At 45.9% G+C, this 9,256-nt stretch overlaps 1 protein-coding gene across 4 annotated transcripts in view; it reads left to right on the top strand.

Annotated features, from left to right (window-relative positions):
• The first annotated feature begins 6,809 nt into the window (after positions 1 to 6,809).
• The window catches only part of LOC117664595 (signal transducer and activator of transcription 5B), a 43,989-nt gene continuing 41,542 nt past the window's right edge, over positions 6,810 to 9,256 (top strand). Inside the window, exon 1 of one of the 4 annotated variants that reach the window (XM_034415672.2) lies at positions 6,810 to 6,938. The gene's annotated coding sequence lies outside the window, so the exon portion shown is untranslated. The other 3 variants (XM_087892111.1, XM_034415670.3, XM_034415674.2) reach the window with 3 other exon arrangements.

Below are 9,256 nucleotides of genomic sequence, written 5' to 3'. Positions count from 1 at the left end.
ACAAAAAACATTCCTGTTGGACTACCAGTGAAGCACAAAGCTTTGCAAGGACATGTATATGGAGACAACTTTTGAAACAGCCATGATAGTTTTGTGAAAAAACTTTAACTCTACAGAGTTATTTTAACATGTTTTATGAATCATCATTGTTCTCACTAATACTAATCACCTCCAGTCATTAAATCCAATGTTGAGTGATCGCAACTTGCAACTTCCTGTTGGCTTTCCCATTGACTTTCCTACCTGGAAGCCGACAGTGAAGATTGTAAATAATGCACATGACCATGGGACATGGCAACTCTCATAATTGTGCACTGTTGCAAAATGCCCAACTTGTGATTACAGGACTGCAGGCAAGCTATGATGGCCACAACTTCAAGGAATGGCTGTAAACCACCCTTTTCAACATTGTCAAAATTCCTAATGGTCACTGGAAAATGATCAGTAAGTGAGGACTACCTATATATTATGCTGTTGAGGCCTTTTTATTGAACAATAAATATAAGTAAATATATTTTGAGAAAAAGAAGAGTGCAGGAGAAAACATGCTAATAAAAACAAAAAGCACTCCAAACAAGAACTTTGTATGGGATCAGGATAAAAGCTTCCCTTGGTTCCTTTGTAATAGAAACAGGAACAGTCATTCTGATAGTTAACCTCATATGAGGTTAGCTGGACAGGTAAAGGCTATGAAACTGGTTGTACCAGTCTGTAAGCCCAGGTTATGCTTTCTCTCATATCATAATGCAGCTTCTACTTTTGCACCATATCAGTCTAAATACTGCTAAATTACTTCCACTCATTTGTGAGGTATATTGAGACGAACATCCGACATCAGCAACTGACATTAACTGGTAAAGAGCTCAATCTAAACCAGGGGTGGGCAAATGTGGCTTTTTTTACAACCTGTGGACTTCAACTCCCAGAATTCCTGAGATAGCCAAGCTGGCTATCTCAGGAATTCTGCGAGTTGAAGTCCACAGGTTGTAAAAAAGCCACATTTGCCCACCCTTGGTCTAAACCATATTGTTTGCCATGATGCAGTGAAGAGAAAAACTGCTGTCACTTAGCCGTATTATTTAACATAAGCTTTAGGAAACGCTCTACTTTCACCTCAGTACACACTGTGTAGAGTTAAAGTAGCTGGAACTATATGAGTTTATTTTTATCAGCCTCTTAACATAAGGATGATTGACCAATTGAAAGTAATCAGAGACCAAAAGCTGAAATAACAAGAGGAAGAAAAAAAATTAATAAAAAAAGAAGCTACTGGGAGAAGCAATAAAATCTTGTTCTAAGTGGTTTTAGTATCATCCATTATATCTTTCTGGCCCAAATATTGTAATTAGAAATGGGACACATGGTGTTGAGGTGATTCCCCTCCTTTCTCTGGGTTCAGAAGCAGAGTGATTGACCCTGAAGCCCCTGCTTATGGAGTGCTGTAGAGTAAGGAAGATGATCTTGACAGAAATAGGCCACATCCGTTTCCAAAGTGACAAGAGAAAAAAGATCTTCGTCTTTATCTTTATTTGATTTATATACCGCCCTACTCCCAAAGGACTCAGGGTGGTGAACAGCCAAACGATAAAATACATAAATACAAAATTTAAAAACAGAATAAACAATTTGGCCCAGACAGATTTAAAACACCCCAATTATTTAAAAACAGATTAAAATTTTCATATTAAAAAGAAAAAGGGAAAAGATTAGGCCAGGCCCGCCTGGTGGAATAAAAAGGTCTTGAGAGCGTGGCGGAAGGTGCGCAGATCTGGGATCCTCCGTATCTCTGGGGGGAGCTCATTCCAGATAGTAGGTGCCCCCACAGAGAAGGCCCTCCCCCTAGGGGCCACCAGTCGATATTGTTTGGCCGACGGCACCCGGAGGAGCCCCTCTCTATGAGAGCGTACCAGCCTGTGGGAGGCTATTGGTGGTAGTAGGCGGTCCCGTAGATAACCAGGTCCTAAGCCATGGAGCCCTCTAAAGGTGGTAACAAAACCTTGAAGCGCACCCGGAAGACCACCAGGAGCCAGTGCAGCTCGCGCAGGAGAGATGTTACATGGGAACGCCATGTCGCTCCCATTACCACACACGTGGCCACACTCTGCGCCAGTTGGAGCCTCCGGGTGCTCCTCAAGGGGAGCCCCATGTAGAAAGCGTTGCAATAGTCCAGGCGGGAAGTGACGAGGGCATGAGTGACCGTGCATAAGGAGTCCCGATCCAGAAAGGGATGCAACTGGCGAATCAGACAAACCTGATGAAAAATCCTCCCAGTCACGGCTATCAAATGCTCGTCTAAAGACAGCCGGGAATCCAGGAGGACGCCCAAGTTGCGAGCCCTCTCCGTGGGGGGCAATGATTCGCCCCCAATAGTCAGTGATGGCGCCAACTGACTATATCGGGACGTCGGAAACCACAGCCACTCAGTCTTGGATGGGTTGAGCCTGAGCCTATTCCTCCCCATCTAGATCCGCACGGCCTCCAGGCACCGGGACATCACTTCAAGGGCATCGTTGGGGTGGTCCGGGGTGGAGATGTACAGCTGAGTGTCATCAGTTCACCCCGAAACCACAGATGATCTCGCCCAGCAGCTTTACATAAATGTTGAACAAGAGGGGCAAGAGGACCAATCCTTGCGGCACCCCATATATGAGGGACCTCAGGGTCGACCTCTGCCCCCCTGCCAACACAGACTGCAACCGGTCAGAGAGAAAGGAGGAGAACCACCGCAACCCAGTGCCTCCCACCCCTAACTCTTCCAACCAGTGCAGCATGATACTATGGTCGATGGTATCAAAAGCTGCTGAGAGATCTAATAGGACCAGGACAGAGGAGCAACCCCTGTCCTGAGCCCTCCAGAGATCATCTACCAACGCGACCAATGCCGTTTCCGTGCTGTACCCAGGCCTGAAATCCGACTGGAACAGATCCAGATACGTTGTTTCATCCAGGTGCTGGGGGAACTGTTGCGCAACCATGCTCTCAACAATCTTTGCCACAAAGCGAGGGTTGGAGACTGGACAATAATTAACCAACATTGCCGGGTCTAGGGAAGGCTTCTTGAGGAGAGGCCTCACCACCGCCTCTTTCAAGGCGGCGGGAAAGTCACCCTCACCCAATGAAGCATTTATAATCCCCTGGAACCAGCACTAACCAGGAGGGACACAGGTCCAACAAACATGTGGTTGTGTTTAGTCTGCCCAGAATCCTGTCCACGTCCTCAGGAGTCACAGGATCAAACTCATCCCAGATAACATTCTCAAGACCTGCCACAGTCCCTCCCCCTGAGACTACCCAATCAGAGTCCAGATCTTCCCGAATCTGAGTGATTTTGTCATACAGATATTGGACAAAATCCTCGGCTCTACCCTCCAAGGAGTCCTCCTGCACTTCCTGGTGGAGCAGGGAGCGGGTCACCCTAAACAGGGCGGCCAGGTGGTTATCTGATAATGCAATAAGAGCAGCAAAATAACTACATTTTGCTGCTTTTATTGCCACTAGGTAATTCCTAATATGAGATCTTACCAGTGTCTGGTCCGATTCAGAAAGACTGGCCCTCCAACTACTCTCTATGCGTCTTTTCCAGCACTTCAACTCCCTCAGCTCCTCAGTAAACCAAGGAGCCAAATGAGATCGGCGCCGGGTCAGAGGCCGCAAAGGCACGACCTGAACCAGAGCTGCAGCGGCCGCCCTATCCCAGGTGGCCACTAGGTCTCCAATCGAGGCGTGTGCCAGAGCCTCAGGAAATGGCCCAAGCTCCATCTGGAACCTATCAGGTTCCATCAGGCGCCTGGGGCGGAACCATCTTACCGGCTCCGCCTCCCTGCAGTGGGGTGCAGTGGTTTGAAGGTCAAGACGAAGAAGAGAGTGATCTGACCATGACAAGGGCACAGTAACTATATCCCCTATCTCAAGATCACTCAACCACTGTCCAGAGACAAAAACCAGATCCAGCGTGTTTCCCCCCATGTGGGTAGGGCCATGGATTAACTGGGTCAGGTCCATAGCTGTCATGGAAGCCATGAACTCCTGAGCCACCTCAGACGTCTCACCCACGGACGGCAGGTTGAAATCCCCCATGACCATAAGTCTAGGGGTGTCATCCGCCACCGCAGTGATGACGTTGAGTTGCTCGGGCAGGGCTGCTGCCACATGGCAGGGAGCCAGATACGTGATCAGCAAACCCATCTGAACCCCGTGACCCCATTTCACAAGGAGGGATTCACAGCCGGCCGTCTGAGGAACAGTGGCTTCCCTCGGTCTCAGACCTTCTTTAATGATAACCGCTACCGCCCTCCCCTCCCCTGTGACCTTGGCTGATGGAATGCGTGGAAACCTGGTGGGCACATTTCAATGAGGGGAACCCCCCCCTCCTGGCCCAACCAGGTTTTCGTAATACCTGCCATGTCCGCTCCCCCCTCCTGAACAAGATCACAAATGAGGAAGGCTTTATTTACTATGGACCTGGCATTGCATAGCATCAGCTGAAGGCCTGGGCCCTGAGGGTCTGTGCAACCTGGGGAACTAGTGGAGCCTTGGGGGCCGGAGCATGCCACCGCTCGTAGACAGCGAGTGCACACTCCCCTAACATGATATGCCCCCCTGCTCCCGCCGTATCTGCCCCTCCCACCCACTTTATTGATGTTCGAAACACTATCCGGATGAGCTCTGATCCCCCCCTCGACCCCGGGTCCCCCACCCCCCACGCCGCACTTCACGGCCAGACCCGACCCTCCCCCTTGTGGATTATCCCCCATACCCACAGCCCGAGTTCCAATCTGACCCTCCCCCTCCCTGGGACTCCTTAAAAGTTTAACTAAAAATTTCGATAAAAAACCCCTCAACCCCCTGGTTTTCACATGCCACCTCTCTGGGTCCCAAAATCCGTCATTGAGGGCCCTCGATAGTGAGGAGGGCCATATCTGCAAGAGGGGGGTATCTCGCAGCGCTGAAGATCCGCTGTTGAATTAAGTCCAAAACAAAAAGAAGGTATAGCAAGTGATTCAGGCAAATATACCTGTCATGGTATATGCAGATGACCTTGGAAGACAGGTGGAAGGGCCACAACATAAACAATGTCAGTCAATCAGCAGCTGAATCGGCATATGAAATGTGAGCTTAGCAAATGGCCCAGAAGAGATTTTCAGACTTGCAAGATGGATATCAGAAGCACAACCAGAAATATTAGTTTTAGTTTTATTGTAAGACTACATTAACAGAATCTTGAAAATGTACATTTCTTCACCTTTCACTTTTACTGTCCAAGAAACTAGGGAGGGTCCCTTCTGAGATGTTTGGCATGTCAAAATTCCTTCTGCAGACTCTGTTACTGCTTGTCTGACAGTTGTCTAGTTTGCAGCTTTCCATTTGTCTCCGAAGGTCATTCCCACATACCATTACATCACCTCCCTAATTCACATCAATATGTGAACTTTATTAATTTTAATTAATTAATTAAAACTTCATTTTAATTCCAAGATTCTTCTATTTTAGCTCACTGGAAATCTAAGAACCTGGAGATTTGGAAACACAGATTTCCAAGCAGATTATCTATTTCTCGAAGCTACTTCAGATTCATGTTCCCAGAATCTGCATTTATAAGCTTGCTCCTCTCTAGTTATTGGCTACTTTACCTTATTAGAACTGTTTCATAAATTCATAAACTGTTTGATCAATGATGTTCTACATTGTAATTGCTTTGTGGGTTTATATAAGGACATCACATGAAAAGATAGAAAATGGCTGAGTTAGGGTTGAAATATAAAACAAAACTTGTCACACGTTTCTGTTTACTAGCACTGTACGTTTTACTAATATTATTACTGTTATTACTGAATAACTTCAAAAACTCTGCCTTAGGCTTCAGAGACTTACAAATTTGCTACAGGGGAGACCAATGTTATTTCTCACAAGATTTTTATTCCAATAAAACCCAAAGGATTCTAATGTAGCTAGAGGCACAAATCTTCCTCTTTAGTTTGCTCATATTTTCAAGACATTATTGTTCTTTAATACAAACAATATTGCAAACACAATGGAAAACTGTTAGGAAAGAAGACTGAATAGTGTCCCAAATCTGTTAGGAATTATTTGCCTAGAAGCACTTTTGCAAACAAAAGACATGCTCATGTCATTACTTGTTTCACTATAAGATACAGACTGTCTATGCATGGCAAGGTTTTTGTGCCGAAGTTTTCCATGAACCAATTAGTTTTGGGAAGGTCTTTCAAGGGAAAGATATAGGAGAAAAATAGAGATTAAAAAAAATAGGTCTTTGTTCTGGTGTGTTGCGTGTGTGTGTGTCTTAATATATGGTGGTGAGAACACAGCCTTATACCATGAGATTCAGTATACCTGCTCAGTAGGTTACAGCATGTGAACTCAGAAAACTGGGTTGTGTTTAGCAATGATAATGCTAATTGTCTGTTGAGCAAACCAGAGACCAAAATGAGGCCATGTTTCTGCCCCCACCGTACATACCCCATGAAAGCTGTGTGTGTTGGATGAGAAAGACTACTCCACAAAGCAGCAGCACAAAGAAAAAAAAATTAAAAAGTGCGAAGACTGTAAGACTGGGGTGATATAGTGCTGTGTAATGCTGATTTGTTTATTGAAGTGGCCCATTTTCTAAATTCGATCGAAGTAAACAGGCTGAGCTCCGAACTAGAAACGAAACAAAACAACTTAAAACTAATGAAGGGCTCGAATGCACCACCAAGCACTTCAAAAAGCCCACCGGGCTAAGTACGGTACTACGCCAATTCCGAAGAGCAAAGAATTTGTGACAACATCGCGGGCTGTAGTCAGACTCCAGAGGCTGAAAGTACATTCATTGGGTTGGAGGTGGGGCCCTCTCTGCTACAAAAGTGAATGTGAGAGTGTACGATTCCGGACGGGGAAGTGCATGTGTGCGCGGTCGATGCACTGTTTGTGGGCCGAAGGTACAGTGTGCGAGTTGGGCTGGCGCGCTTTGGAGAGGGGTTGATGGGGAAGTTGTGCCTCTCGGTCGGGGTGAGGTTGGCACACGCAGCGCTCCCTAAAGAAGGAAAAGCGGGCGGCGGGCGGTTACTTGCAGCAGCCTAGAGACTCCCACCACTTCTCTATCTGTATGAAGCACAGCAGAGGCTGTGACTAGGGGAGCTTCGGCTAATCATACCGGCCCCCGCTTTCGGGCGGCAACGGAGGCGGGTCTGGTCGTGGGAGAGAGAGGGAGGGAGGCGGGTCGCGGAGGCAGGAAGGGCTGTGGCTGGAACCAAGGCTGTGACGGGGGCAGGGCTGTGGGACGGAGCGAGGCCCGGAAAGAAAGGAGGACCCTGACTGCGGAACCGGGCTGGGCCGTGCCGGCCCAGGTAAGAGACCGGAGTTGTGGGTGCAGGAAGTGAAAAGGGCGACGAAAAACATACCCGCGCCGCGGCCGGGACACCATGCCGCTTGCATGTAGTGGAAACCAAATATCCTGCGAAGGAGACGGGTGTATATTTCATTCCCTCCCCCCAATAAATTAAAAGATGTGCATGCCCCTTTATGAGCCGAACCCGAAAAGGCCGTTTAGCCCTATAGTAATATTTTAGCTTAGGCACGTGCAAAGCGCTTTATGTTTACCTGGGAACAGTTAACCCGCGCGCGCGGGCGCGCGGCTAACCCGTGTTTCCTTGTATGTGTGTGTCACTAAGATACGTATGGCTGTAATCTTAACGTGATTGGCTCCCTATGTGTATACGCAAATGGTGGTAAATACTTGCCACTGAGTGACACGTGCAGGGGTTGAACCCCTTGCGTGTGTTATGGACGAGATAAGGTTGCCCTGTTTTCTTATGGAAGTTATTTGAGACGAGAGAATTAACGGGGTGCAGTTTTCACAAAGCAGCTCTATATCTCCGACTCTACATGTAAAGGTCTAACAAGACACCAGCGCTACAGGAAAAATGTTGTTTATCAAATCGACGAATCACTTTCTAAAGAAGTGACGCTAGCCTAGGGCGATTTGGGGGCAAGGTGCCTTCAGTGTTCCGCCTACAAACGCACGCTCAGCGCCCCCTTTCTGAAGAGAGAAGGAAAAAGCTATTCGGCCCCAACTGCAGGCAGTGACAAATTTCCATGGGGTTTTTTAAAACGTACCATGGGCATAATGCTGGATTTGATGGCCCAAATGGGCTGGGCTGTCATGTATCGTCTTAGCCGGTCCGTAGAGGCAACCCCATCTATCAGAGCTAAATTGGATAAGCTCAAAACTACTATTTTGTTTTTGCATTGAAAATAGGTTGCTATACAGCCCTTGTTCAAAATAAGTTCTTGGGCTGATGAACTTTTTAAATCTTAGATTGGCTGAAGATTGCAGGGCTTGTTAGTTTAGCTGGCTTTTACTTTTTGTTGTTGTCTGTTTCCCTGTTGAGCTGTAAACAATATGTATGCTAGAGAAAGGGAATGTTTTTACCTTACAGTTCCAAAAGCAATAAATCTGCATGCAGATTCCCCCCTCTCTCTCTTCCCCAAGTTGTTATGGTCAGTTTCAGTTTCAAAGCAGTGTCATTTGGGCAAGTGTTAAGGGATGGGCCTTCTCTCCTAGCTTTTTAAGGCTTGGTTGTCTGCCTTTTCTTGTGCGTTTTGATAGTTAAGGTACTAATTCAAGAAGCAATAATTCTTTCTCAAATTCAGCCCCTGAAATTCTCTGCTGCTTGTTTAGTTAAAATAGTTGCACTTAGGTATTGACATCACTGTATTTCTTTTCACTGTGATTGTGTGAAGATGTGGCCTCTACTGAACAATGTACAACTTTCTTAATTGTCCCAAAGGTGCTTTTTCAAGATGCAACTGGACTTTCTGGTTTATCTTTGAAAATGTTTTGTTGGTCATCCAAGAAACTTCTTCAAGCTGAAGAAGCTTCTTGGATGAGAAGCGAAACATCTTCAAAGAAAACCCAGAAAGTCTAGTTGGCTGTTGAAAAAGCACCTTTGGGACAACCATGACCTGGATGACTGAGAATCTCCATAAATTTTCTTAATTATTTTTATTTATTTATTTATCATTTGTCACTCATTTCACAATGTGAGACAACACTAAGCACCTCATACATTTCTCTACTTTTTTTTTAAAAAAATCTGCTTTTAAAACCTGAACTGAAACAATAATGAAATAAATAATAACTTTCCCAGTGTTTCTACAAGATTTATTTTCACAAAATCAAAAGTGAGCATGATTTCATTTGCAATTTTTGTCTATTTTTTTCTCATATATATCAAATCTTAAAAAGATTTATACA

Source organism: Pantherophis guttatus, chromosome 4 (genome assembly GCF_059756535.1).
Source record: "Pantherophis guttatus breed Tessera chromosome 4, ASM5975653v1, whole genome shotgun sequence".
NCBI lineage: Eukaryota > Metazoa > Chordata > Lepidosauria > Squamata > Colubridae > Pantherophis > Pantherophis guttatus.
Note: the sequence above shows the minus strand (reverse complement) of the source record. Positions and strands in the feature narration are given on the sequence as shown.